Source organism: Dipteris shenzhenensis, chromosome 33 (assembly GCF_047967505.1).
Source record: "Dipteris shenzhenensis isolate YYH24624 ecotype China chromosome 33, Dip_SZ_1.0, whole genome shotgun sequence".
NCBI classification, from domain to species: domain Eukaryota; kingdom Viridiplantae; phylum Streptophyta; class Polypodiopsida; order Gleicheniales; family Dipteridaceae; genus Dipteris; species Dipteris shenzhenensis.
This window is the reverse complement of record NC_141628.1, coordinates 37719224-37724691: the sequence shown is the minus strand read 5'-3', so window position 1 is coordinate 37724691 and position 5468 is coordinate 37719224.

Genomic DNA, 5468 nt, shown 5'->3' with positions numbered 1-5468 from the left:
AAGTGTCAACTCCTAAACTAGTCTAGCTTGCCAACATGCCTATCGACTCAAGTACAAGACTAGAAAAGCTTCAGAAACAAAATCTAAAGACCAACATGATAGAATTTCTCCGAGAAACATGTTCTCAATGATGATTTTGTCCTTTGAAAGGAAGAAGGATTAAAAAACATAAAGGAGTGGCATTCGGTAAAACTCCACTTGGGGACTGAACCATGAATAATAACATGGTTTCTCAACCATGGCATCAATGAAGAAAATTTGCAGATATGATTTTCTCGAATCTTGCAAATTTGTAAGTTTGCATATACACATAGGTTAGGTCCACATACACATGCATAAGTTTTTTCACTTTAGACACAATAGATGCACAAATAAAACTCCATTGAATAGGAAAGGCACCAGCATGTCAAGCACTCAATCTCAAAATCAAGGCACAGTCCTCAAGAGTCCTTAGGTGAATAGGTGTTCATATATCAAACTTCTTCTCACCAATGCCTTAGCCAAGATCTGTGTCAATGGAGTCATGAGTCAACCATTTGTCCTTAAAAGATCTATAAGACAGGGTTGTCCTATTGATCCCTTACTCTTTGCTATTGCAGCAGACTCTCTAGGTTGGCTTCTTCAACATCAAAATCAAGAAGGAAATGTGAAAGGCATTGAGTTACCCTCTGGCAAACACCTTATATGCCAACAGTTTGCTGATGGCAGAAATTCAACCCTCGGGAATAAGACTCAGGATATAAAAGAAGCTATGAAATGCCTAGATATCTTTTGTAAAGCTTTTGGATCTAGAATCAATAATTCCAAAACTGGGTATGCAACTCTTAAAGGGGATGAACAGGCTGTCTTGGAGGAAATGGGTTGCCAGAGAATCAAACATGGTATTGTCTTCAGATTATTGGGTATCCCCATGGGGTTTAACATCTCCCTCAAACAGAGATGGGACTGGTTTTTTAGCAGATTGAGAAATGGAGAGGTTTCCAGGCCAGTCTAGCTGGGAGGAGAATGGTTCTTAACCATTGCATATACCCAATTATCATTTTCTACCTCACCTCATGGTCCCGTTTTAGAACAAGAATTGATAGGTTCATTAGAATTTGCAGATACTTCCTTTGGGGGGGCAAGATAGCCAAGGTTATTTTGTATCAAATCCAAGCAGGAAGGAGGCCTAGGAGTGATAGATATAGAGCAGGCTTCCTTGAAGCTATCCTCAACTTGGATAATTAAAGCAATTCTCCATCCTCAAGAGGACTGGGCCCAACTCTTCTAAGGAATGCCAGTTCTCTCAGACCTCTGACAACTCCCAAATGGAAAAAGTACCCTATGCTGTCAACCATATGTAATCTTGAACCTTGCAAAGCCAAAGGTAGTCAGTTTTGGTATTCTCTATGGACAGCCTTTGAAGGAATTAAAAGCCAAATTGTCTTGTTTGGAAAAGGGGCTTTTATGACACTAGATTCAATCTGGCTCTCTGTTATTTTTAAGGAGGTTGTTCTCTCTGATGAAGAGTTTGATAAGGCTCCTGAGCTCTTCAAAAAAGGATTCCAGTGCTGGGGTTAGCTTTGGAGCAGAGATGAGCTCAAGTGGAAAACTTGGATTAAGATTAGGAGGGAGTTCAGATTAAACAATCAGAACCAGACATTAATCATGAACAGAATTCACCTCTAGGAGGGCAATCAGAAATGGAAAGGTGGATCTTTTTTTGTATACAGCAGAGAGTTCAGTTGGGTTGAGAGTACTTCCCTCTTCCCTATCCCTACTCCAACCAAGGACATAGGGGATCTCTGCATTGTCCTTAATACTAGCTGGAAATTGCAGGACTCTAGGGCGAAATGGAAATTCAGATTTAGCTCCATTTGGTCAATCTCAATCCTTGATAAAATGCTTGCCCTGCTTTGGCTAAAAATGCATAAATCTGTGTGGACCAACAATAGAGGTCTGAGAATTGGAAAGGGGAATGGCAAATGCGTGAGGTGCCCCTCTTCAGAGGAACATGTCTTCCACCTCTTTGTTGCCTGTCTTGCTCCTAGAAAGGTGTGGAAAATAGTACAATTTGAAACAAGAGAGCCAATAAATTGGAAAGCTATTCCGCTAGAGGGAAAATCTTTTGGTGAGCTTTTTAGTGTGAGCTTTTCTACCATTTCCTTTGTTTTTGCGAGCTTTTCTTAGAAATCCATACGTGTTTTTGTTATAAGAAAGATGGGGAGGTTAGAAAGAGGGGGAGAGGATATAGGATATGTTCATTTTCATAGCATGTGGGAGGGGTGGAAGAGTGTATACTATGTACAAGGGGGGGCGAATATGAGTGGCAGTAGGAGGCAAAAAATTATGGAAGATATGTCCATATTCAAAGTAGAAGGGAGGAACTATGGGAGATATGTTCATTTTAAAAGTGTATAATTTGAAACTTTTGATCTCAGATTTGGATTTCTCGTTGAATTCCGGTCATTTTGAGTACCAACATGACCATATTCCGATAAAAATTGAAAAAATGGTGTTTTTGTCATTTTGGCCTGTTTTGGGCCTATTTTGAGTCTGCGCTAGACTCAAAGTAGGCCCAAAACAGGCCAAAACTGAATTCATGACAAAAACACCATTTTTTCAATTTTTATCGGAATATGGTCATGTTGGTACTCAAAATGACTGGAATTCGACGAGGAATCCAAATATGAGGTCAAACCTGTCAAATTATACACTTTGAAAATGAACAAATTTCCCACATGCTCTCCCTTCCGCTTTGCATTTAGTAGATGAACATAACTTTCGCATTCCTCATCCTCTCTCTCCTCCTTACACTCCTCTTTGCATACCTTATAAGTTCCCCCTCTACGTTCTCTACTATGATAACGAATATATGTTCCAACTCCCCTCCCCTCCCTTCTCCATGCCACCTTACCCATGTGCCCATCCCTCCCCCTTTCCTTTATCTCCCCTCCCCCCCCTCTCTCGTCTTAACTGCAACCACAACCCAAATTTTCAACCCACCCTACTCCATGAACGCCCCCCCCCCCCCCCCCCTCTCTCTCTCTCTCTCTCTCAAGTGAATGAAAAGCTCGCAAAATTCATGAAAATTGAAAAAAAGCTCATGACAAAAAGCTCACAAAAAAATCACACCCGCTAGCTAGGGGATTCTTCAAAGACAAAGCAGGAGATATGGGCACCCATCAGAGCACATGCAATGTGGTTTATTTGGATAACCAGAAAAAAATATTAGTTTAACCAAATTGAGTTGCATGCTGACATAACCAAATTGAGTTGCATGCTGACATACTTTTTCTCAATTGGATGGACAGGACCAAAGAAAAATTGCAAAGATGATAAATCAGTTCACATCTGATGTTGCCCTTTTTAATGCTGATCTTTAAGACCATGTACAAAGATGATTTGGGATGGACAACACTACTCCCTTTGAAATCCCTTCTGAATTTACTTGTTTTCTTAAACAAGTCCCACCTCCAATTGTAAAGAAGGAACCAGTTTCACCTAGTGAAGCCCATGCTGCTGCCTCTGATAACTCTGACAGTCTCGGTGATTCAGATGACTTCAACTACTCTGACTCCTTTATTGATGATGGCACAGATGATACATATGATTCATATATGTACCTCTCTTTCAAGTTTGCTGTTGTGACAAACTCAGAAGCCTTCAAGCTCATGAGTGTGTGTCAGAAATGTTTTGTGAAAGAAACTTCTCCCCTTGGGGTTTGGTTGTTCTACTCTAAAGAACATGTATTGATCATGTTTTTGAAGATATAATATACTACAAACTTTTTTTGGCCCAAAAAAAAAAAGGTGTTCATAATGAATATTTGATTCAAGCAACACAAGACACCCAATAATCTCTAAGCATGCACTTTCATAATCCTTAGGGGACAATAGGGAGTTGATATGAGCACAACTTATAATGATAATGCAAATCAGTACAAAAATAGGTACACTCAACTCAAGGTTATTGACATGATCAATACCAAAAGTTCACTCATGGGCTCCAAAGCCATACATGCAAGTCCTAAGCCTCATCATCAATAACCCCATCCTTTTCTCTCTTACAAGAATTCATCTCGACAAACAATGAATCAAATTCCAAGATCTAAGGAGACATACATTCTATACAAATAAGAATACAAAAAGTAAAAGAGTATGTTTTTGTGAGCCAAATTTTGATGTCAGACAATGTAATCAAACACAAGGCCTCTCAACATGTGCATCTACATGCCATGTACAAGACAAACAAGAGAAATGCCAAGCATTACCAAAAGGAAAAAATAGGTACACATGGTATTCCATACCCTCAATATCAAGTACCAACATTGTACCACATCGCCAACATACAAAATATCTTTGTGCAATCTACAAGAAAAGAGGCACTTTGGACACACTCAACACCAAGGCAAGAATTACTTTGACGTCAAAATTACACCAAAAGAAAGTACATTAGACCATCCCCAATAACCAAAAACCTCCATTGAAGGAACACAGTTCCAAAAACTTTCCACTCAAAGCATTGGATGCCCAAGGATGGGTAATCAAATCGGTATGGGAGAATGTTCACTCTGTGACAACAAGGGTTAGAAGTGTAGTCTAGAGCAAGGAAAATGAGATCATTAAGTGTGTAGAATAGCATCAATGCTTTGTTTGTAATATCTTGAGCTTGAAAGATGGTATGATGAATCTAAAAGGATGAGGATAGCCAAAATCCTCCTCTCTAGAAAAGATCCAATCATACTTCCAAATTCAAGATCTAGAGAAAGAGAGAGAAACTAAAAGTAGAGAGAGAAATACTAAAAGCCTACACATTTTGAGATCCCCCCACTTTGTGGAGGGACACAAAAGATCCCCCAACTTTGTGGAGGGACTCATGAGGTACCCCCACTTTATGTAGAGAGTCAAAAGGTCTCCCCACTTTGTGGAGGGGCTCATATGTTCTCTCACTTTGTGTAAAGACCTAAGAGGTGCCCCCAAAAAGTGGAGGGACTCTTGTCCAAGAGGTCCCCTACAAAAGAGATCCCACCCTGGATGTACCTACAAATTGTGTAGAGACCAACATGTTATAAATATCTCTCAATGGAATGAAGCTCCCACTCTCTCAGGTTTAGTGTTCATTGCACTTTGGTGTTCATTATTTGTTCCCCTTGGGTCCATGCTCCCTCAACACTATCATGTGATAGCATGCTCTAACCTTGCAATCTCCCATCCTCCCCCCTTCTTCTCCTCTTCCTCCCTCCTTGTCCTCCTCCCTCATCCTCCTCCTCCACCCTCCTCCTCCTTCGTCCTTCTCCTCCTCCTCCTCCTCCCTCCACCTCCTCCTTCCTCCCCTAATCATCCTTCTCAATCCTTTACCCCTTGAAGTCGTGAAGGAGACTAGCTCTCCACTCCTCAAGCTTGGACTCCTCCTGAACCTTGGACCCCTCTCTAAACCCTGGAACTCCTAGTTATCACTCTCAACCTTATCCCCCTTCTGAACCCTAC